General features: G+C 39.8%; 1 protein-coding gene and 1 pseudogene across 7 annotated transcripts in view; both read left to right on the top strand.

Annotated features, from left to right (window-relative positions):
• FHIT (fragile histidine triad diadenosine triphosphatase) overlaps positions 1–25752 on the top strand; it is a 1448934-nt gene that overhangs the window by 733090 nt on the left and 690092 nt on the right. The gene's annotated exons all lie outside the window — the stretch shown is intronic.
• On the top strand, positions 815–1485 carry LOC117801908 (annotated as a pseudogene).

The following is a 25752-nucleotide window of genomic DNA, read 5'->3' as shown; positions in this document are numbered from 1 at the left end:
TCTAGGCATGTTACAGAAGAGACAAGAGCTGTGTCAGCAGGGACCTGCCATGTGGTCTGTTATGGTCCTAGAGGAACTGAAGTCTGCATTCACTGTGGACAGTCCTATCCCAAGCCAACTGCCATATTCTCCAGCTATGTGCCTGCCCTTTAGGCCAGATGTCCTAACAGGGCAGTAATCTCAAAGAGCTTTCAACATTTTTGATAAAGAGAATGTTGTTGTTGTACTTCTGCAGATGAATTCCCAGGAAGCCAAAGTTGGAGATGGCACATGATAATGGGAATAATTTGGCTATTTTACCATGTGTACTGTCCATCTGTATCCAGGGCACTGCATTATACAGAAAGGCTTAAGTCAGATATTGTCTCTATTTAAATCCCTCCTCTTTGCTTCAAGTGGGGCCAATTACTGGCAACTATGAGAGTGACATTCTACCAAAGCATTCCCATCTTGTTCCCTGATAAGCATGAGGGTGGGTGTCTTGTCACTTTCTTCTATTACACATAAGATGAAACCATTCCTCCGCCTTCTGTCCATCTATCATCAAATATTTATCTGGAGTGTCTCAAGTACTCTAAAGTATAACGCTGATTTGTGGTTATTTGAAATTTCTTTTAAGGCTGCTGACAAAATACAAAAATTGCTTGACATATCTGTCTTAAAAAAGATCACTGAACCAAAAGTATTAGTTTGATGTCTTGTTTGAAATTGACTACAAATGGTTATACATACATACATAAACATTTGTGGTCAATTTTTACCAAAATATTGCTACATACTCATGTGGATTAAGTGTTTGAATATGAAGTTAACTCCTACATTTTAGAATAAATACATTATTTCCTGGGGAAGTAGTTATAGTACTATATTAAATTAACCTGGGACTGGAGCCCATGCCTGCCACACCAGAACCTGGTGACTCCACTGAGGGGAAGCCCTTGAAGCTCCTAGGAATTTTAGATGACAAAAACATTCCCTGTGCACAGGATTCAATATGTATGCTTCATGAGGACCTATTGTGGTTGGCCTTGGACATTTTTGTTAACCAGTAGAATGAGAAGATCATACGATGTTGGAGTAGGAGAATTTATCTTAGTGATTTAAGAATGCTGGTTCCATTGTAGGAAAGAATTGCCAGAGAAGGAATTTAAAAAAAGGATTTTACATGAAAGTACCCACCTTGATCCTGATGGAAAGCAAACCTATGGCAACAGCAGCAGTTGGGCAGTCTCAAGCATAGAAAACCCAAAGACAACTCACTGGAGTTAGTGTGAACAAAACTGAAGTCAACCCTTTTAAACCCTGTATGTACCATAAGGCTTTCAATCAAGTAAAGTATGTGTTGGGTTGTAATCTCCAAAAAATCAATCAATCAATCAGTCAACCAACTTACCTTTTTACCTACCTACCTACCTATCCGGGGACTTTTGCCTCTGGCTAAATTGAGGTGGTCTATGAAAAACCAACACTTCGGGGCACCTGGGTGGCAGAGCGGTTAAGCGTCTGCCTTCGGCTCAGGGCGTGATCCCGGCGTTATGGGATCGAGCCCCACGTCGCTCCTCTGCTATGAGCCTGCTTCTTCCTCTCCCACTCCCCCTGCTTGTGTTCCCTCTCTCGCTGGCTGTCTCTGTCTCTGTCTTATAAATAAATAAAAAATCTTTAAAAAAAAAAAAAGAAAAACCAACACTTCTTCAAAAACAGTAGAGAAGCTAAATTAAACAAAACCCAAAATGTACCTAATTTGAAGACATTAAAGAGTTGCTAAGAAAACCAAGACTCCTAGAGCATAGGGAACTATAAAGTGGTGAGTCAGCATTCCTCAAGCTGCTTTTCCCTTAAGGGATCTCTCCAATTTCTGGTTTGGGATGAAAGCTGAGAAATCAGACAAAAGATTGTGCCTGGAGCAGAGAAGGCAGAAGGTTTTTTGGCCATCTTATAAGGCAGAAGAGACAAACATCAAAGTTTAGGGATACTAAAGCAACTGGGACTTGAGGGCATGAGAACTCAGAAAGAAGGCAGGTGCTAGAGATTAGCCAGATCTTGGGAAGTCTCATCCCTGGAGGCATTTGCCTAATTTTTGTGCTATGTAGGGTGTGGAGCTAGGAAGCAAATCACTGAAAAGGCAAAGCGCTCAATGTGACAGTCTCCCATTGCTAAGGATAAAACTATTGGAGTTGAACATCCATGAAGGACAAGGGAGTCTGGTAAACACTGTAGGCTTTCAAACTATATCCAAGAATGTGAGCAAGAGGCAGACCAAATCTTTCAAAATATCAGCCAACTTTGAGTCAGCTCAATCCCGAGTTGGATAATGGCGACCTGACCCATCCCAGGCTGCCTACCACAGTCTAGGATGAACCTATTTCTGGAGGAAGTTAACCTTCATCCAGTTTCCCTGTGACTTTTCAAACATAGTATCTATAACTCAACTTAAAATCCAAGAAATAGGAGTGGAAGGAATAACAGAAAATGTATGTCTGATGTTATCAGAATCAGCCTTCAGCTAATTAGGAACAGCTGATAAGGCCAGGACTCTCAGGTTCTCCATCGTCCCTGGTGCTCTCTCTGCCCTTACTCTCGGCTTCATTCATTAAATTACCTTACATAGGCTATAGGCATTTGGATTTGCAACACTGGTTTATAGTAAGGAGTATGTCTGTTTTTTTCTTAGATGTTTGGTGTTCCAGCTGCCACCAGATGAATTTGCACACAAAGGGCTTAGACATGTTTCCAGTAATCTGACTTTTGGATGATTTACATTTAATCATTTTTGAAGACTGGCTATTATGGTCTTGAGTTTTCTCTTTGTATAGGAGGATGAGTAGAGGGGTTGTGGGGTAAATCTTGATATAAACAGAATGCTTGATTTTTAATTTATTTTTTGTTTTAAAGTTTGTTAGTTTTGATGAAGTCAAATCTGTGTCTTTGTCTTTGAGTTGTTTCTTGCAAAGGGAAAAAAAAAAAAAAAACAACCCCAAAACGAAACCTCATGAGCGCCGATAGGGGAAAAATAAGAAAAGCAAGTTCAGGCAGGCTTCAATAAAATTACAGTTGGCCCTGTGAGTGGCTTCCTGGGAATGTGCAGTGTGCATTTTTGACATAGACTGCTCACATCTCTCTCAAATGACAAAGGATCAGGAATGAGATAGGCCTTGTAAACCAGAGTCAGCTTGCTCTGACCCTTCCTTCCTTCCTTCCTTCCTTCCTTCCTTCCTTCCTTCCTTCCTTCCTTCCTCTCTCCTTCCCCTCCCCTCCCCTCCCCTCCCCTCCCCTTCCTTCCAAAAAAGGATAGCCTCCCATTGTAGCAGTATGGTTTCTTTGAAGACCAAATGCTTCTTAAGACTGCAGACTGAAATAATCCAAGAACAGAATTTTAAATGCAGAGTGAGTGATACAATTTATCCTAAGTGCTTTGGAGTCACATCGCTCTAGAGCAATATTCAAAGTGTGGTGCTCAGACCAGCATTTGGCAACACCTGTGAGCTTGTTCGGAATGCAAATTCATGGGCTCCACCCAGACTCGGTGAATCAGAATCTCTGGAGGTAGGGCTTAGGAAACTATGTTTTAACAACCTATCAAAGTGATACTTCAGTACATTTAGTATTTGACAACCACTGCTCTACTGTATGGATGGTAATTCATATAGAGTCACCAGGCAGTGCCAAGCTATTTAAGCCATGCCTGTGGTGAGGATCTTGGGGCCACATCAAGAAGATATTGCATTGTTCACTTAAACATCTTCAAATCTAATGTAGTTAGGGTCTTTGAACAGTCTTTCCTTGGCTAGAAAATCGTGATCTAACTTGCCTGTTAGAGGGAATTTTTTTTTTTTTAAAGACAGTTGGGAAGATCTTGCCTTTTATATAGACCTTTCCTCCTCCCACCACCAGAAGTTCTCTTGACACTATATACAAGGTCTTTGTTAATCGAAGATGAATCGAGAGCCTCAGCTAGATGATAAAGCAATCAGGCATTGAGAAGAAATCCCTTCTCTTTGAACAAAGAGCAAATCATGTCCCTTTAAGAGTGACTGGAAGGAAAAATAACCTAAAATGATAGACCAGAATAATGGTACTTGGAAAAAAGAATCAACTTTCAGAAAGAAGATACATGGAACAAAAAGTTGAACTTTTAAAGGCATCTCTGTGTGCATTATAAAATTATTTTCTTTTTAATTTAATACTATTATATATAGATCTCTATTCCTCTATATCTATTTCAGATATTAACTGTTACAGAAATTCTTGGTCTAAGACTTCTGACATCCACTGAAAATGGTTTGCTTTTATTAACCAGTTAATATGTGGCTATATTAAAAAATGCATCTGTGTTGTGATCTCCATAGGTTAAGTGATTTTTTTTTTCTGGTGCCTATTCTGTAAGGTTAAAAAAACAATGAAAGAGGTTTTTCAAGGAGAAGTTTGAGATGATAAATGGTTTTAAAGATCTTATTGTTTTCTTCAGCCCACTCGTTAAATGATTTGGTGAAGTGAGTAGAGACTCTTCTTGCTCCCAAGAAAATACCTTCAAGAAGAATATCTATACCCACTGTTGAAGAATTGCTGGTCATTTTTAGTAATGTACATTTTTGTGAATTTGTTCTCTCTGTTGACACTTTATTAGCAGGCAGGTAATGTGGTCAAAGGTACTGGTAGTACAGTCAAGAAGGAATCCAAAGAGGGAAAAGATAAAGCTCATCAGTGATTCATCAAACATTAGTAAAATATTCAGTCAGGGTTTTTTTATGTGTAAAATCGCCTTTTCCCCCACTGTTCTTCTTCCTGCTCCGGAAAAAGAGACAGTGATTCCATCTGGTTCTACCTTATTGGCCTTTGAAATAATTTTGAGAACAAAACAACAGAAACAGAAGAAATGAACCTGTATATTTTCAAGAAAGGATGACTTCCTGGAATTGGGTGTTATGTCTAAGAGGTTCACGGAATGTTTGCTTTTGCTATGTTGCAATTTATTAAAGTAACAGAATAGTATCCCAGTGAAAACACCAAAGTATCTTAAGTGCTAAATGTAATGTATAGTATGGTCCTACATTATTTGTACTTAAGCTCAGTTCCAAGTTGACCAACTAGGAAGAGATCCCAGATAGTGTTTGTGTGAGAGAATTACCTCTGGTGAAAACATCCTGAAATGAGAAATTCTAGGTATTTGTTGCCTCATTGAATATTGTTAAAAAAAAAAAAAAAGAATATCCAGAGAAGAACTATAGATCTGTATAAATTTTGTTTATTCAGTTGTATTGGGAGATGCTTTGAGCTGTGAAGTTTGAACTAGGAATTTGACATAAATGAATTTACATTCCCTATGACTATGGGCAAGTTTTTTATGCTTAGTTTTCTTGTGACAGGATAGAAATAGCACATTTGTTATAGGATTACTGAGAGAATGAAATGATAGTGCAGGTAAAGTTCTGGGTATAGAACTTGGTGCATAGTAAATGGTCAATATATGGTCTCTTATTATTTAGGATATCGTGTTATTTGGTATATGCTCAATTTGATATGTCTAAAATTTCTTGTAAAAATTAGAATGATACTTGTATAAAAGGTGGCATTTATGTGTCATCTTCCAAGTAGAGACTGGCAGCAGGACTGTCATTTCATTTGGAATGAAATGACAGAAATGAAGCAAGCCCATGGGATGCCTGGGTGGCTCAGTCAGTTAAGCGTCTGCCTTCGGCCGGTCATGATACCAGGGTCCTGGGATCACATCCCACATCAGCCTCCTTGCTCAGTGGGGAGCCTGCTTCTCCCTCTGCCTGCCACTCCCCCTGCTTGTGCCTTCTCTCTCTGTAAAATAAATAAATAAAATATTTTTTAAAAATCTTAAAAACAAAACAAAACAAAACAAAAAAACAGAAATGAAACAAGCCCAGTTTCCCCCGATTGGTAGAAAATCCAATCTTGGGAGCTTATGGCTGGGTAGATATGAATTCCTAGTCTGGAATTTAAATGGGGAGGAGAAGCAGACCCAGGGCAGTGAGTTAGTTGTCACTTGGAGAATCTTAGGAACCATTTGGTTATTTAAGAAATTTTTGACTGGTTAATGGATAATGCTCTTAACAGCGTTGCTTCTATAAAATGAGACTCAAGAGGCAAGGTCAAGTTGGAACTTTCAGAACTGTGACTGAGTATGAACAGTAGTGGGGCTGGTGTAAAGCAGGAGTGAGAGTATCTTAGTGAGTGACAGGGAAGAATAAAGGATTTAAATGTGATGGCAGGCAGTGTGAATATGAACATGGCTTCAGTGCATTAAGACCAGCATGTGAATCTCTTGCTCACAAAGCAATGGGAGAAGGGGAGTACTTTTGAACAAACCCTGCCGTCTCTGGAATAGCCAGTTTTTTTCGGATACTGTGTCCCACTCTTTCCATTCTAAAAGACAATCTATGCCCTTCAACCCTTCCAGAAGTCCAAGAATTTTTTTTTTTAATTTTATTTATTTGAGAGAGAGAGGGAGAAAGAGCACAAGCAGTAGGGAGTAGGAGAAGCAGACTCCCCACTGATCAGGGAGCCCAATGAAGGGCTCGATCCCAGGACCCTGGGATCATGACCTGAGCTGAAGGCAGACACTTAACTGACTGAGCCACCCAGGCACCCTTTGGGAGTCTAAGAATTTTAAAGAAGAGGTTCTTGACATGCATGTGTTGGGAGACATATGATGCCTGGAGAGAAGAGAATGGCATTTGGCATCTTATCAGGCTGCTCGGTGTTGGTTCTGGTGGTTAAGAACAGAAGATGCACCCAGGGAAATCACTCAGACCGTGTGACTCAGGGTAGGATCCTTCTGAACACCTGTCACCTGACATTGATCCTTACAGCCCCCTATCTAAAACATAATGAGCAGAGTTCAGAAATGGGTGTAAAAGGTCCTACTTAAAGTCTTTCAGCACAGAGAGACAACCCGACATAGCTTCATGCAGGGTGCCATATAGAAAGTACAAAAGTGCGAAAAGGACGAATTTCTGTCTTTGGGAATTTTGAAGGAACAGTTCATTAATGAGTGTATCCATAAATTGATTAACTATTTGAGTACTTATTTTCTGCCAGGTGAAATGCTGGATGCTAGGGATCCTGTAATTAATCAAAACAATGTGAATCTTTTTCCTCGTGGTGCTTACAGCCAAGGATGAACACAGCCAGGTTAAACATAAAGTGGGGCCGGCATGCATTCGGTGATAAGGGGCAACAGAGGAGTGATGTGAATAAAACTAAAGACTCAGGAAAAGGGGAGGAGATGATGTCTGTAACCAGGTGCAAAGAGGTGGAGTGAAGTGTAGGAGAAACAGCAAATGTACAGGCAGGAAGGAATGGACATCCACAGTGCTTGGAGCCTTACAGGAAGGACTTGAGGGAGGAAAAACTTGTGCATAGAAGACTAGAACAGAGGACATGAGGAGGTGCCATGAGGCTCTCGGAGCTAGCACAGGTGAAAATAGGCTAAGAATGTACAGAATGAAGACAATTCTGGAAGCCAAGCTCAGGACCAGAGCCCATCTTCCCTCTGCTCACCCATGGCTTTCATATAGTACTACAGAAGCCTTTTTCCTCAGATCAGTTATGACTTCTATTTGGTCAATTGATGGAAACATTTGGCTAAAGCAGCAAAAAGTTGCTTTAAAAATAGAAAAAAAAATAAAATGCTACATAAAAATTTTATTTTAACTTAAGACATTGAAATGTGCATCTGTTGGCCAATCCTTTGTTGAATCTAGACTCTATTTATGAATTCGCTATTTGGAGTTTTGCCTCTACTTTGTTATATAAATGATGGTCCTAATGCATTGCTTAAATTTCCTTCAAAGTGGAGCAAAACCACAGACACTTGCAGAGCAATGTAAGGCATTGATTCTTTTGGAATTTTTCCATGTTTCTCCCCACCTTGTAAAGTTTCCTATATCTAATATAAAGCCACTTATTCTCATGAGTTGGACTTGTCTTCCCAAGGAAGCAATGGAAGCAACAGATCTCTTTTCTGCACTCGTATTTCATCAATTTATGCTATGCTTATATCACGTGAATACAACCACAAGTAGGATAGGATTGAGAATGGGTTTATAGATTCCTGGTTAAACATACAACTGAGCTGATGGAACTAGCTTGTATAGTGTGGTGGGAAGACGCTTAGACAACCAATGTTCTGGGCATTAAGGACATTACTCATTCTGATTGAAAAGGAAATGGAGAGTTTGGGTTAATCCAACTGTGTGATTAATTGGTTATCAGCAAAAATGTTTCTATTTTCCTACTGTCCTAGTAAAAAGGAGTTGATGATCAAACACAATTTCTTTTAAATTTGAATTGCAGAGTTTCCCAAGTTAGTATATAGTTAGCCTACAGTAAGTCTGTTCGGTTTTTCTTAACTTTTTAAAAATTTCCGTAATACTGTAATACATTATTCCAGGCAGCTATTACTAAATTTAAAGTGTGTGGATATTTATTAATTCAAGTGATTAGTTGTGATTTTGGTGCATAGGGTAGGAAATACCTTTAATGAAATCAGGCAAACAGCTATTAGTTAAATGCTTGTTTGTGAAATATATTTAGATGCGGATTTTCCCTGACTTTGTTTTTTTTTTTTTTTTAAAGATTTTATTTATTTATTCGACAGAGACAGCCAGCGAGAGAGAGAACACAAGCGGGGGGAGTGGGAGAGGAAGAAGCAGGCTCATAGCAGAAGAGCCTGATGTGGGGCTCGATCCCACAACGCCGGGATCACGCCCTGAGCTGAAGGCAGACGCTTAACGGCTGTGCCACCCAGGCGCCCCTTCCCTGACTTTGGATATGGATTGTTTTGCGTGAGCAACCCTGTCAATTTTAGTAACGTTAATTTAAACTATCTTTGTCAGTTACCTGCTACATTTTTTCATATCCACTTCTGAAAGTTTTTGCTGACTGTCTACTGCTGTCAGTATACTGTGAGAATGAGGTACTGGGGGAAGAGCAGATAGAATTAAAGACAAAATCTCTGATCTCAGAAGCAATGATCATTGGGAGATGGTGTGTGTTCACAGAATCAGGCTAATAGGAGTCAAAATCTCAAAGCATGGTTGAGAAAAGGGTATAAATTTGGATTGGAGTGGTCAAAGTAGCATCATAGAGAAACTGAGGGTTTTTTTCTTTTTAAAATTTGATACATTGAGAAAATTTGATTTTTGCTATCAAGAGCCAAATAGTATAGTAGTGAAAGCTGGGCTTGAGAGCTGTGCAGGTGTGAATTCAGATTTGCTCCACCACTTAGTACTTATGTACCCTTGGAAAAGACACCGTTCTTTGTCATGGTTGTTCACCTGTTATATGGGGATGGTGGGATCCATTTCCTGTGTTGTGAAGATTAAAGGAGTTTTCACATTTATAGTGCTTAAAGTTTTGAAACATACTAGATTCCACAAATGTTAGCTGCTATTATCCTTATTATGATTTATTCACAATTGCATATGGAATGGAAGAATCAAGCTTGTGGTAGAACGTAAATTCTAGTTCATCTCTGCCTCTAACAAGTTAGGTGACCATGGGAAGTGGGCTAACTTCTGAAGTTCATCATTCATTAGGTAATATTTAAAGTCCGTTTCAACTCAGACACAAAGCTGGTGATGCAAATGAACCCACAATTCAGCAACTGATATGGGAATAATAAAATGGAGTAGTTAAGACCATGGGCTTGCTCCCATCGTATACTGTACATAAAAATCAACTCAGTGGATCAAAGACTTGAACATAAGATCTGAAACCATAATACTCTTAGAAGAAAACATAGGGGATAAGCCCCTTGACATTGGTCCTGGCAATGTGTTTTTGTATTTGACACCAAACGTACAAACAAAAGAAAAAATCATGAAGTAGAACTGCGTCAGACTAAAAAGCTTTTGTACAACAAAGGAAATCACCAACAAAATGAAAAGGCAGCCTATAGAATGAGAGAAAATATTTGCAATTCTATATCTGATAAGAAGTTAATATTGAAAATATATTTAAAAACTCCTACAACTCAGTAGAAGAACTGACTAAAAAATGAGCAAAGGAACTGAATAGACATTTTTCTGAAGAAGACATACACGTGGTCAACAGATACATGAAAAGGTGCTTGACATCAGTAATTATTAGGGAAATGCAAATCAAAACTGCAATGAGATACCACTTCACACCTGTCAGAATGGTTAAAATCAAAAAGACAAGCGACAACAAGTGTTGATGAGGATGTGGAGAAAAGGGGACACTTGGGCACCTGTTAGTGGGAATGTAAATTGGTCAGCCGCCATGGAAAAGACCATGCAAATTCCTCAAAAAATTTTTAAAAAGAGCCGTAGAATCCTACTTTTGGAAATCTATCTAAAGGAAATGAAGACAGGATCTCAAAGAAGTATCTATACACCTGTGTTTATTGCAGCATTATTTATAATAACCAAGATATAGAACCAAGTTAAGTATTGGTCATTGGATGAGTGAATAAAGAAGATGTGGGGTGTATATATGTATCTATACACAATGAAATATTGTTCAGCCATGAGAAAGGAGGAAAGGAGGAAATTATGTTATTTGAGACAACATGGATGGACCTTGAGGGCATTATGCTAAGTGAAATAACTCCGAGAAAAACAAATAACTGTGTATTAGTTATATTTGTAATCTAACAAAGCTAAACATTTAGAAACTGAAGTGAGAATGTTGATTACTAGGGCCTGGCATGGGGGAAAATAGGAGATGTTGGTCCAAGAGTACACACTTCCAGTTACAAGATGAATAAGTTGGACTCTGATGTACATTGTGGTGCTTATAATTAATAATACTTCATTATGCATTCGAAAGTTGCTAAGAGTAGATCTTAAATGTCCTCATCACAAAAAAGAAATCATTATTATATGAAGTGATATGTTAGTTAAAGCTATGGTGGTAATAGTTTTGCAGTATGTTTGTGTATCAAATTAACACATTTTATACATTAAACTCACACAGTGTTATATGCCAATTATATCTCAAAGCTGGAGCAAGGAGTGGTAAAAACCATGGTCATAGGAGACTGATAGATGCTCATTTGGTGCTTGATTATTTAATTTGCTGTGGGACCACAAGCAGATAACATAACTTCTTTGGTATTATTTACTTCATCTGCTCATTTAAAATGAGAATAACAATTCTACCCAACTTCTAGGGTTACTCACTGATTAAATGAGATGGGACATGCCATCAACCAGCTCAGTGTTTGGTACACAGTAAATTCAACGCAGTAATGATGATAATGATGGTCATGATGGTGATGATGTGTTGTGCTGGATATAGAGCAAGGATTCAGTAGGTTTGGGCCAAATGAATGATTAATAGAGCTTTCCTTTTATTTTTTATTTTTTCTACGTTAAGTGGCTCACAGGAAGCCCTCCTAAGGACATACAGGATTTTATAACTTAATGGAGTGTTTATTTATGGTTTGGATGTATTATATAATCACTTCCCTCTTATTGCAAATCTGCCCAGCTTCTCTCTGCCTAAATGACATCAGTATCCGTATTAAGAAAAATCCTTGCCTGGCTCCAACAGTCTTGCCCACATGTCTATCTAAGATTTATTGATGCCAGCTATTGATCAAGAGCATCGGTGATGGGTTTTTAAGGTAGATGTTCTCCTCAATTTGTTTGCCACTTTGAAAATTTTCAAGAAAGCTGTACTGAACTTGGGGTTTTAATGGATCTTATCTGTGAATTTGAGCCAGAGATGGATGTCATAAAATATATATATATCAAGTAGGAAAGTACAAAATAGGAGGTACATGTTAGATGGCCTACTTTATTTCTACTTGGAAAACAGTTTTTACTTTTCCTATAGTCTATGTGGTTTCATTCACAGCCTCTCATTCTGCAAAACAGATGAGGAGTTAAAAGAATCTCAGATTAAAAATCCTTTTCCTATACATCAGGGTAGTATCCTGTGAAGACGATTGGCTTTTTAAAATCCATACCCTCTAGGAAAATGAATACAATTTGAACTGTGTTAAGTTTAACATAAAATACTTCAGAAATGAAAATATACATCTTTTGGCTCAGATCTATGAAGATGAGAAAAATGCACGGATTAGAATGGACGCCATGAGGGCAGAGTTGTTGGGTCTATTTTGTTCACTTCTGGGTTCCCAAAACCTTGGACAGTGCCTGCAGTAGAACAGATATAAAACGTAAACGTGTCAATTAGATTTTGGAATAGAAGTAACTCAATCTGGCATTTGCCTGTCTGTGTAAAGGAACCAAAAGAAGGCCTAGGATTTCATGGGCCCACCCATGAAGCGTTCGTCTTGCTACCTCACCTGTGGAAATGAAATGTTTACTTTGATATTTTAGCAGGCGTATGCACCATTCTTCATAAACCTAGTTGGTGGTAAAAAAATTCATGCTTCTTTTTTTTTTTAATTACATCGTGAAGTACATAATTCCTCAATACTGTATCAACTCCCGGGTCACATGGGGGACTGTGAAAAACTGCCTTGACATCACATCTGAATTTTTCATTTAAAAATCAACTCCAATAACACTGCGTCATTTATAAGTTAGAGTCTCTGGAAGTGTTGGTGGACGTATTTGCATACTTCATCCATTAGGAATGTTTTTAAAGGATTGCGAGTTTATGGCTGGCAGTTACTCACCACCGGGCTTTGGCCAAAGAGCGGTGTGCCCTGGACAGCCTATGTTTCAGCACCAGGCACAGAGGAAAACGTGCATGCTGACAGCTTGCCACTGGCGCACACCATCATCCTTGCCACCGACTGATGGATCACGGGTGGTGTTGTGATGCGTTACGGCTGTCCTTTTGTGCCATTGATCCTGTCTGGCCAGTACAGTTGAGTCATGCACTGTGTATGTTACCCTTTTCATTGCAAGGACTACTATATTTCCCCCAGATGTATTTGCTTGGAGGCAATGTAAAACAAAGGGAAAAAGAAAACCTCTGAGCTGTGTTACAGATTAGAAAAACATTGTAACAAATGATACCTCTTTGCTTTGGTTTAACTATGAATGTTGTAGTTAGTAAAATGTTACTTCAAAACTGACAACCGCAGAGTGTAAAAACTATGATTGGGGGGTAGGTGGGGGTGGTTCAGAAATTTAGGGGAGATTTTTTATTTTAATGGGAGGGAGAAATTGACTGCAAAAATGTTTCAAAATAATTAACAGGCAAAATGCAGGAGTAAATTGAAGAGAAATTACTCCTTCTGATATCTCTTTGGGATGAAGCAAGCATTTATCTAGAGCAGCGCTAGTACAGGTCTGTCAAGGCATTAAAGAAAATGGCTTGAAAAGACAGTTTGAATTTATTATTAAAACCTGAAATGGAGACAAGGTAATGTACATCAGGCAGCATTTTCAGTGGCAGAGAAATGCAACAGTATTACTCCAGAGGTCCTCGTGGAAAACCAGGATGGCATGGTTATTTTCATTCTGGTGGGTCAAATTGATATACACCTGGAATTATCCCATTTGCACCACCCCCAGCCCTCTCCCCACAGGCTGGAGGAGGAGGAAGGAAAGAAAGTATGTCTGAAAGGCAAAGACCTAATCATAGGTACCTTTGGTTCTTGCTGAGGATTTAATTTGCTTATTCTTTCAAAGTGACTATAGCATAGAGATGTTCTTTGAGACTTTGCCATCAGTAGAGATTTGGAAGAATAAATATCCAAATGCTGAGGGCTGGACAGTGGGATGGAAATTTGAAAGATTCCCAAAGGGAAGAGCAAATGTTGAGAGAAATAGTGGTTGCGGATGAGGTGGCCAGTAACCAACAGCTGTCAGGGGTGACAGTCTTCCAGCAAGTGTTTTGATCTCTCTTGATCTTATAAGTAAAAAACAAATGTGAAACATGTTTGTTTTTTTTAATCACCAAAAAGAAATGATATGTAAAGTGATGTTGGTAGGTGACAAAATCCAGGAAGGCATGTTGTCTTGTGTGACAACACATTAACTTTGTTATTTTGGTAAGTTCCACTCCAAAAGAACTGTGTGAGTTTTATGTACTAGGAGCCCTTGTTCTTCAAAAGACATTTCTTAAGGATCCCATGACACTTCTCAATTGCTTGCTGTGAAAATTAGAAGTTACCTTCATTTGACAAGTGACCTCTGGTTGTCTCCTGCTTATCAAGTATTGATAGCCCATCCTCAAAGGCTTTTAAAAGAGTCTCTGTTTAGATAAAAATTCCATAGAGAGGTATTTGGCCACTATATTACTTTGTACTCAGTTTTTATCATTATTCCATCAGCACATTGCAGGTAATTTATATGGGTTATCTATATAGTACCCTATTGACCTATTTTATTATAGATAGCCCATATATATTATATGCCAACATGGATACATGTTCGTACACATTTTCACCCACTCTTTCCTTTTCTCGAGTAATTGTAATAACTCTCCTGAGTTTCCTCTGTTACCTAGATTAGGTTCAACACTCAGTTACTGGGTACCTGCAATGTGCCAGCAACTCAGTTCAGCTCTGAGGATTAAAAATGAGGCCCTTGCCTTCAAGGAACTTCGGGGCAGTGGGGCAAACAGAGGTATAAATAGTGTTTTATTTCCTCCCTAATAAAAGTAGGCAGGGGGTGAGGGGTATGCACATTAACGCCACAGTTAATTTTATTTCAGGCCGGTCACAAAAGTTGGCAAGAGAAAACTGAGTTGGCATTAGAGACTCAGGAAGTGTTCACTGCAAGGGCGAGTTTGCAGGGCGTTGTGGGCAGAAGGAAGGATGTCAGCAAAGACACTTGGTGGGAATGGAATGCTTAGGAGACAGAGACTAGTGACTTTGGTGTGACAGCTCTGCCCCTGGCTAGGTGTGTGGCTGCAGACAGGATATTTTACTTTGTTGAGTCTTCTTCCTTCACTCGCAAAATAATAAGTCATTTACAATAATTAAAATATATACCAAAAACATAGTTGTTGGCTCATTTTTAAGAAAGTGTGTGTGGGAAGTAGGGGAATGAGCTGGCGAGAGCCCGTGGCAAAAGGCAGGCCTGTCCAGCAGGTGGGGAACGCGGGCATGCCATGCCAGGGCGTTCTGAAGCAACTCAGTAGTTAAGGGTGGGCCTGCAGAGGTCTGTGAGTTGAGAGAGCTTCTGCCCTTCTGTAATTTGTTATTCATCACCTTGTTGGGAAAAGTTAAAATACTAAACTATCAAGCCTATATCATAAAAGGAAATTATGAAGCCAAGAATGTTGGATGCAGGGGTGGAAGGAAGTGAATGGAGATATAGATATAGATATAGATATAGATATAGATAGATATAGATCTTATTTTGGGGGGGGGATATATTCAGGAAAACCAAGGCTGAGACAAAGGTGCAATCGTACTTTAGAGTAATCAAGGATTATCGCTGCCAAAAACTCACTGCCCTTGAAACTATTGGCTCCATCTCAAAGGATGAAAACTTCTGGAAGTGGTAGGAAGAGATCTTTGATCAGAAGAGCACATCAAGCCTTTTATGGATGTAATCCCCACAATGTTCAGTAAAAGCTTCACGTTGTCAAAGAGCCGGTGACTATTACCTAAACTTGATGGAGGTAAGTGAAGGAAACAGAAACAGGAAAAAAAAAAACACAAAAAACCAGATGAGATACACAAAAATACGGTGAAGAAGAGTAAAGTGCTCTGTTTGGGGAGATAATGATGTAAAAGAATATAATGCAATCTTTTCAGTTAATGTGGTTTGTAAAAATAACAGCGCAGGAAGGCAGCTTAAGGGAGGGGAAAATCAAAAGCAGCCTGTAAGATAGCCGCGAGAAAGCAGAGCAAAATGAGGTACAGTCTGTAAGAATGGGGTTTACTCGGAAGCAAGACGTACCAAGTAAGAGGCGTGCTATATTTAGAATTTGTGAGGCGGAAACAAGAAAATAGATTTCTATATTAAACTCCACCCACTCCTCCTTTCTGAGCAGGAGAACGAGCGTTCGTTCAGAAAATGGCTTCTGTGTTTCAGCAAGGGGACCTAGTGCTCATAAGCGGCAAAAAATCATTTTTAGACACCTGGGTAAACTGGTGAGTTCTGTATCCGTGGGACGCCACACTAGTGTTGTATTCGCACAGCTCTGCCTGTTTATACCGCAAATCTGCGCGGGGGCGGGGCGTGCGCTCTGCCCTCATTGTCTCACGTTGGTGCCCAGGGTGAGGCTTCGTACCTACCTGGAGCACGTTCTTCTCAGGTCGTCAGAAGCCCCGAGGCGGACAAAGCACAAACCTCTTTGGGCATAGGCTTAGAAAGGTGCACTGTCTTCCATTCCTGCTGCGTGCAAGTCACGTGACCAAGTCTAACATCAAAGGCGAAGGGAGGGATTCTTCTCCTGCGGTTGTTGGGGAAAGGAAGGGTATGTTTGCTCAACATTAACCTACTTTTCTCCCTTAGCCTCTTGGGGCCTCTATTTCCATACCTGTACAATGGGTATAATAATGGTTACCTTAATTGTGGGGATCTTGTGTATGAAATCACACTTAAGTGTTTTCAACAAACAGTAACGTTTTTATCCTCTTCTTGACCATCTCATGCTCATACCCCGCACATCTGTCTGTGGGTTCTCTCCAGCCCTCCCCACTACCCTGGGAACATTACCACAGTATTGTCCATCCCATTAACAGAATCCCCCACTGGAGATGCTCTTGTTGGACCTCGCTTGTTCTCTCTGCTAGGTCTATCTGGCAAAGCCCCCTAGAAGCTTCCCTTCTCTTATTTCTGCATTCCCTGTCGGACCTGACCTTGTTATACCTGTTTGTGAAAGTTCTCCTGACTCCCTACCTCCTTCCTGCTTGTGTTTCTTTTCATTCTGTCTACATATTCTGTTCCTCCTGCTCTCTGAGACTCCCTTCCTCCTCACATGTTGACTAGAACATATCTACTTTTAGAGATTTTTTTTTTCTTCTTCTGATTCTCTGACAATGATGGTTGGAAGAAATCAGTGAAAGCTTTTTAAGCCTCTTAAAAGGAGGTATTTATAAAATTTTTAACTGATGCCTTCTGGTTTATTTGTCATAAATTAGAACCAGAGTATTTATGAATGTTTGGCAGAAAACAAAGTTGTGTCACTGTTGGGTGCTCAGAATAAGAGCCTGCTGGGTTTATGAGAGATGCCATCTCTAGACCTCAGGGCTGTCATCTTTTTGGCAACATGGTTTGAAGTTTCCCCATTTTATAGAGAGATTTTCAGTTGCAGAAAGAAAAAAAAAAGATTTTCAACCCTTTACACCTTTGGGGTAAATGAACTAACAGAAAATTGTCAGGCATATCCAATTACTTAATTACAAAAGTATTCTGTTGGTGTTGTGCCCTCTCTGGATTGCATGTGATGAAGAGTTGAATCAGCCTCCCTCCTCCCGTGGGAAAATCGTAATGATCCTGAAGAAGATCTGATTTCAGTAGCGGCCCATGTGTCCCAAGGGGGGCTACTCATTATGAGTAACCTCCGCATGTAGGGGCATCTTTGCATCCTTTGGTTTTTTAGGTGAGGTGAAGCTTACCTGTCACGTTTACCACTTCCGCTATCTTCTCTGTCCTCCTCCTCTCGTATCAAATGCCCGTTGAACTGCTTCTCAGTTTCTTCTTCATTATTTATCATGGATTTGGTAGCCAGAATTCAGGACGACAAGGAAAAGCAAGCAATATTGTTGACATTCTCCAGTATTTTACAAGCTGAATGGAGACTCCTACTAAGATCTGATGAACTTAACCATGCAAGACGTTGGTCATGGTCACCCTGTGGGTTCAGTAATTGGGTAGAGAAAGAAGAACAGGAGGCCTTGGTAAGGTTTCCAGCTTGGTTAGCAAGGGAACTGGTTCTGTTGCTGGTGTCATTCCACCATTGGTTGCCTTTTGTAAGACCTACACATACATAAATATGTAGATTTTGAATAGGATTTTGATAAATTAGGAAAAAACCTGGATCAGTAGTAATAAGGGTCTAAATTCCATTGGCAATAGAAAAAACGGTTGAAGGTGAATTAATTGTTAAAAGCCATCGGTAGAGGGGGCAAAAACAAGGTAGATTTTGGGCCCATCAAATAGGAGTTTGGTGTTCACATGGAATGGGCCATCAAGCAATAGGAAAAATAGGACATGAATTTAAGTGGGAAGAGGAATGGTGAGATCTAGAGAGAACCACATATAGATGCTTATTAAAGTGACTCAAATAGACATAATCACTTTGAGAGGTCTGAGACAAAAGGAAAACAGCATACACTGAAGTGTAAGGTGAGGACAACAGAGCCAGAGAAGGCTGTGGAAGGCAGTGGGACATAGGGAAGTGGTATATTACATTTCTGTTGCCAGGTAACAAATGGCCAGAAACCTAGTAAGATAGTCCCCTTATCCGCAGTTTTACCTGACATGGTTTTTGTTCCCATAGTCAACCATGGTCTGGAAGCAGATTATCCTTCTCCTGTCATATTAGCTGAAGGTTACTAGTAGCCTAACACTATGTCACAATGCCTATGATAGTCCCCTCACTTCATCTCATCACATAGGCATTTTATCCTCTCACACCATCCCAAGAAGAAGGGTGAATACATTACAGTGTAATTAGAGAGAGAGAGAGAGCACTTTCACATAACTTTTGCTACAATATAATAATTATTACTATGCTTAATTTATAAGTTAAACTTTATTATAGGTATGTTATATATAGGAAAAATAGCATTTATAGGGTAGAGTACTCTCTGAAGTTTCAAGCATCCACTGAAGGTCTTGGAACATATCACCCATGGGTAAGAGGAGACTATTGTAGCTTAAAAAACCCAAGTTTGCTATCTCCATTTCCTTGGGCTGGAACCTGGCATATATTACCTGGGTTCTCTGCTAAGTATTGCTGAAGGTTGACATCAAAGTATCAGCTGTCTGTGTTCTTATCTAGGAGCATGACAAGGGAAAGATCCATTTCTAAACTCCCTCCTGTTGGCATAATTTATTTCCTTGTGATTGTAGGATTGACTTCCACAACATTTTATTAGTTGTTGGACAGTGACCATTTTAACTCCTAGAAGATGTGCTCAGGTCTTTGCCACATGACTTCCTCCATAAGCCCTCTCACAACCTGGTAACTTACTTTTACTTGGGTTCCAGCAGAATTTCTTTTAGGTTTTGAGCTGGTTCTGTCTGGAAAGGCCAAGTTTCTTTTAAGAGCTCAACTGGTTAGGTAAAGCCCACCCAAGATAATCTCCCCTTTGATTAACTCAAAGTCACCTGATTGGGCGGGGCAGAGGGTGGTTCTTAATGACACCTATGAGATCCCTCTTTGTCATATAACATAACCTAATCATGGGAGTGAACTCTATCATGTCAAAGTCCTGCCCAGGATTAAGAGGAAGGAATTAGATAAGTATATCCACCAGGTGTGGAAATCTTGGGGGCCATCACAGAAGTCTCCTTACCACATTGGTGGAGAGAAGAGTCTAGCAGAGCAATTTCGGTTTGGATACACTACTGAGCACCAGGACATGTAGATGTGAGGAATAAAGTCCCTTGTTGCTAGAAGTCAAATTCTACTGGCAGACAGAGCCTACAGAGGAGAAAGTTGGGATGATGGAATGGTGAAAATTTTCTAATGTTCTAGATGGGAGGATGGTGATGGATAAAAAGGGAATGTTGGATTTAGGCGTTAGGCTATTATCATGGTCTGGGCAACATGGTGGGGGCTAGAGTCAGGTTTGGAGTGGCAGAGGAATGAATGATCATGAACCAGTAAGTAATAGGTGAACGTGTAGCTGAGTCTTAAAATGTTTGTCAACAAGGGGAAGGAGAGAGGAGATTTTAACAGGGAGTTAATGAAGTAGAGATCCATTCATCAGTTGTAGGTTTTAGAATGGTTGAGACCTTAGTATGTTTGTAACGGTGGGGAAAGAATCAGTGGTTAAGGAGAAAATTAACATGATGTCCTTCCTCCCCATTTAAATTCCACCAGCACATTAGGAAACTTTAGACAGATCTTTTCCTTCTCTCATTAGTAGTTCCCTTATTTAACCATCACAGAGCATGTACTGTATGCCCAGCGTATTTTGGAAGCATTTGGCAAGTACCGACTCATCTAATTTTTTACCACCATCATGGGTACTATCTCCTCTTCATCATGGGAAACTGAGGCACTGAAAGACTAATTACTTGTCCAAGGTCAATGAGCTTGACAAACTCAGGAAGCTTGACTCTGGAGACCACACTCTTAACCACTGCACCATTGCAAGCACTCTTCTTCACGAGTCTGTTGGTCTATATTTGTATGAGGTCTTAGGACACCCTGGCATTGTTACTGCTGTATGGGGAAACATGCTACGTACAGATTCCCCAGCCAGATAGTAAGCCCCTCGAAGGCACAGAACATGACTCTGCACACTGCCTTGGCTTCCTGGTGGCATTTTAAACATAATAGATGCCAATAAATATGTATTGATTTGATTTAAGCTAGGATCCTATTATTTACTTTATTTCCTCGTTTCCTTTAATCTCTATTGATTATAAAATTAATGGGGTGGTGTGTAATTTGGATTTAACTAGCCTGTAACTATAATTTTATGACTTCGAACATCATGATAAATCTGTGACCTCTTTGAGGACTTTCTTGCTTTATTAAATAGATTTCACCTGATTAAAAAAAAAGGAATGAATATATTATAGTTCTGAGAACTATTTTCAGTAAGAGAAAAGATGATTGCCTGTTGACTTCTTTTGGCTTATTGGGTTGTGTTTGAATCTCGGAGCTCTGCAACCACGGAGTGGGATGTGACTGAACCTTGGAGAGGAGGCTCATTCATCCTTGGCTGAGGTCTTGACATTATTTTATCCTCTTTGTAGTATTTTCTTGTCTGCCGGTAAGGAATTAAACAAAAGAGTTGCTTTTCTATTATTGCAACCACTATTTGTAATTGAACTTAACGACCATGTTCGTCTACATGCTTAGCCCTATATTCACCTTCACTGCAGGACAGTATTTTCCATCCCCTGGTTTATGTGGGTGCTTCAGATAGCTGCCCTTTACCCTGAGAGAGACGTGGGAAGGTCATTCTGACTTTATCCATGTGCTTCTGCGACCCAGGCAGGCAAACGCAGTGAGGTGGCTTCATCCTGGCCCACCTTTATCTGAGAACATCCTCTACTTTGCCCCTTGCCTATTACAAAATATTTGCTCTGATGTTAGAGGGAAGACAGGATTAAAATTGCTTTTTGATTTATTTATGAATGCAAAAGGTGATTACTAATGAAAACTTCAGAACCCATGGATCAGTTATTTTTGATCACCTAGATGCACTGCAAATAAAGAAAAGCAAACCTCACTGCTAGAGATGACATTCACCAGGCAAGTGGGGTTTTACGGCATTTTTTATCCAGACTGGTGCATAAAAGCTACTTCTCTGTGTTCTTCTTCAAAGCACTTGTACATGAAGTAAGCATCAAGATATTTAGCTCCTGCTGAGTCTGCAGCTACATTTGATCAACAAAGAGAAGAAGACTGCTTTTCATTTTTCTCCCATGTATTTGGGGCATATTTGTACTTGAGTGTTGTGTATGTGCAGATGGACAGATGTGCACGTGTTAGTGCATCAGAGAACAAGAGATTCTGACTGATGCAAAACCAAAGTTTCAGGATGTAGACGGTTAAAGATGACCGGACGGGACAGTAGAGCGATGAGTTTCTAATGAGCTTTGCAAGCTCTTCGGGAAATACTTTTGTGGGCGCCGGGGTGGCTCAGTCAGTTAAGCATCTGCCTTTGGCTCAGGTCATGCTCCTGGGGTCCTGGGATCAAGTTCTGAGTTGGGATCCCTGCTCAGCAGGGAGCCTGCTTCTCCCCCTCTCTCTGCTGCTCCTCCTGCTTGTGCTTTCTCTCTCTGAATCTTTAAAAAATAAAAATTAAAAAAATTAAAAAAAATACTTTTTGTTTCTCTTTGTTCTCTTTGTGAGATAGTATTTATCTTCCTGCATCTGAAAGCTGTGAGATTCCTGGAGATTCATTTTCTAATATTTTCCAATATCAGCCAATCTTTTCCCCAGCATGTCCTGTATTGAGAGACTAATGATTAAGAGAACTGACCTTCCATTCAAATCTTGGCTTACAGCTGTGTGACTTCGGCCAAGTGGCCTAACCTTTCTGTGCTTCAATGTTCCCATCAGGAAGATAGGACTATAAAATAGTAATTATGCTTCTAAGGTTATTATAGGATTAGAGGAGTTACTGTTTTCAGAGTGTTTAGCATAGAAGCCTGGTATACAAATGATTCCATACAAGTGTTGGCTCTTACTGCTATAGTTATTATAATATGATTATAACCTAAGAGGAGGGGCACCTGGGGGGCTCAGTCAGTTAAGCGGCTGCCTTCAGCTTAGGTCGTGATCTTGGGGTCCTGGGATCAAGCCCCGCATCAGGCCCCCTGCTCAGCAAGAGTCTGCTTCTCCCTCTCCCTCTATCTCTGCTCCTGCTCTCTCTCTTTCTCTCTCTCTCTCAAATAAATAAAACCTTTAAAAACAAAACCTAAGAGGAAAAGCAGGGAGGAGTACATGTGAATGTTTACATCGCCGATTTATTTTAGTATCTATTTTACTTTTTGGAAAGAATGAGGAGAAAAGAACAGGGGAAATTATTTTCTTATGATATTAAGGAAATTATACTTAAAAAGGGATATAGGTATTCAGTTATAAGAAGTTAACTATGGGCTTTTAGTTTTCCCAACTTGCCCGTGAAAACCCACGGGAGTGTGGGACTGATACGCTGATGGTCAGCTTAGCTGCAGCAGCCCTCCTATGAGAGGGAGGAATAACCAGCTCTGATAAGTTTTAATTAATATTTGCACCATTGCCTTAAAGACTTGAGGCCTATTTTATACAGTAAGTTAAAGCACATAAGAAATCAAGAAAGTTGGATCTTAATCTTTAGGGATTATCAAGTGGAAACGTGTTCCTAAACACCTAGATTAGGCTGTTCTGGTAACACATCATTTCTATGAAGTTCATAATATCTCATACTTATAAATCAGAGAAAAACACTACTTTTCATATTTTCTTTGGGTGAGCGTAATAAGCATGCTTTAGACAGTCTGATGAGAGAGAGAGTTGGCAATGTTCCTCATACTCTGTGTTTAGTTAGCTGTATTGGTAATGATGTTTTATGTCATAGGCAGATAACCCAATGCAGAAAGTTTAACCATAAAGGAGTTTATTGGTTTGGATCATTAAAAATATGGGCTTTAGGATGGGTTGATCCAGCAGCTGTATGAAGTCACCATGAACCTGGGTTCTCTGTGTCTCTGCTGTGCCACCTGTGGTGTTTGCCTCATTTCAGGCTGGCTTGTCTCCTAATCATGGGATGCCTGCTGGGGGCAACTGAGGCTACATGTTTCCTTGTGTAAGTTTAGCAGAATGAGAGTTGTTAACCCACTTTATTCCATTCTAAGATTTCTCCTTTATAGTAAAGATGAGGCATGATAATGACACTACCCTAGGAGTGTAAATAAATCATTTTAGTGGTAGATCTCATTCCAGGAGACAAAAGAGAGGGCATCACACAATATTCGTATTAAAGATTGGGCTGGATCTGCTGGGACTGACAGTCCTGACTTCGATTCTTATCAGCCACGTTGAGGAATTTGGATTGTATCCTTAGCTTGGTGGAAAATCATGGAAAAGGTTCAATATGTTAAATTACATGATGGGGTTGGGACTTTCATTGTTTAAAAAAAAAAAAAAAGGCACCCAGGCTGCTGTTTGGGGAAAAGATGAGAGGAGAACACTAGTGTGTTCTGGAGACTTGAATCCTTCTCTCTGTTATGAGAGAAAGCCATTTCTATGTCTAACACCTCAACAGGGAAAGACATGCCAGTTTCAATCTTAGTTATTGCAATTGTCTTTTAAATTGCCCTTGAGTTTATGCAAATCACAATTGGTTGTCCTTCAGCAATAGCAACAACCAAAAATTAGAATGTTGTAAAGAACGAATATTGATTCTTTTAGATATTTAAAATGGGATAAGATGTGAGAAGAGCTTCAAAAACCATAGGGCAGTTAGGAAAGGGAGCAGCTTTAGAGGATGTGTTCCGTGTGGGGACACACAGACACCTTACCTGAACACTGCTTGATCCCAAGCATCGCTGTGCTGGCTTACAAAATTGATTCTTTTGCAAAACCACTCAGAGTTAACAAGTCTTTTTTTTTTAAGATTTTATTTATTTATGTGACAGAGAGAAACAGCCAGCGAGAGAGGGAACACAAGCAGGGGGAGTGGGAGAGGAAGAAGCAGGCTCCCAGCAGAGAAGCCTGACATGGGGCTCGATCCCAGAACGCCGGGATCACGCCCTGAGCCGAAGGCAGACGCCCAATGACTGAGCCACCCAGGCGCCCCCAGAGTTAACAAATCTATTGCCTGTTCTCTCTTCATATGCCAGGTCTCTGCATATACATCATTGGGATATTTTCACACTGCCAGTGTTTGGACTCTTGGACATATATAAAGAATGAGAACTACTGAAGACCGGGAAACTTGTTGTATTTGGACACTCAAATCAAATAAATATGATGCTACATATAAGCAAGGTTAGGAGGCTGAGATTTCGATGGGCAAGACTGATAATAGGTCAGAAATTTAAAAATGCAGATTTGAAGGGGTCAAAATAGGCCCTTGTGCTGCCTAAAAACTTTCCAGCCACGCCTGTTAGTGCACCCTTTAAAAGCGATCTCTGATCTCTTACGTTATTGCTCCAGCCTGAAAGCACCTTTCTAGTAAGGTGTTCTGCCACCGCCTCTGAACTGGTCCCTCTGCTTCCTCTGGGATTCTGACACCCATGGTGAACAGGAGCGGTGCTTCCCTGATTCTTAGGGGGAAACAATTTAACAGAATGTCCTCCAATTCTAGTTATTCAACCTTAATATCCTAAAGCTATTTGGTAATAGCTCCCAAATAAGCTAGACGTAGCAAATTGATATCGATAGGAAAATAGAGAAAGTTAAGTCGAAAAAACCTGATTTATCTGGACTGTGTCTGGTATTTTATGATAATAGTGCTTCAATAGTAATAAATAACATTGTGAGTTAATGATACTGGAAAATAAATACTGTAACTCCTCTATAAGAATAAATAGAATAATATAAAAATAAATAAAATAATGCTTTATTACATAATTACATATATTTGTACCATGGTTTTCTCCTTAAGTTGAAACATTTCCAGTTCACAGGTTGAAATTGAATGTCACTATTTAATAGTGTTTTGCAAAAATAATTAAAATTCTGGGTTTTACCATCTGAAGCTATCTTAAAACATCTATGCTACTGCAACTGAACCCACTTATGCTACAATGTTTATTGATTGAACTGAACTTCAGTCAATAAGTGAGTGAATTTAGGAGCCAGCAGCAGCCTTTTCGAGGATGGGATTCAGAATCCAGAGAGGGAATGAGGCTAGATACAGTAAATCAGTGAAACCAGACCAAACCTGGCAGCTAAACAGTAGAAGTGGAGCAAAACAGAATGTGGAGTTAAAGCAGCAAAAGTCAAAAGCCATAAAGCAAAAATAGATTGCGGTGGTAGAAACAAATGGGTCCCAAACCACCGAGCAATATTTCCTAAATGCCGATGAAAGAAAGCAGTTTTTCTAGCCATCTCATCAAAACTGTCATTGGTCAAAGCTTTATTCTCCCTTTGGGAAAAAAAAAAAAAAAAGAGGAGGGGAGCTAGGGAGAGGGAGAAATCTTAGTTCTTTATGGAGGTAATTGTGATGGCAGGAGAGCAGGAAAGAGAGAAGAGGAA

This window comes from Ailuropoda melanoleuca, chromosome 4 (genome assembly GCF_002007445.2).
Source record: "Ailuropoda melanoleuca isolate Jingjing chromosome 4, ASM200744v2, whole genome shotgun sequence".
Classification (NCBI taxonomy): Eukaryota; Metazoa; Chordata; class Mammalia; order Carnivora; family Ursidae; genus Ailuropoda; species Ailuropoda melanoleuca.
The sequence above is the reverse complement of the archived record's forward strand: the minus strand, read 5'-3'. Positions and strand labels throughout refer to the sequence as shown.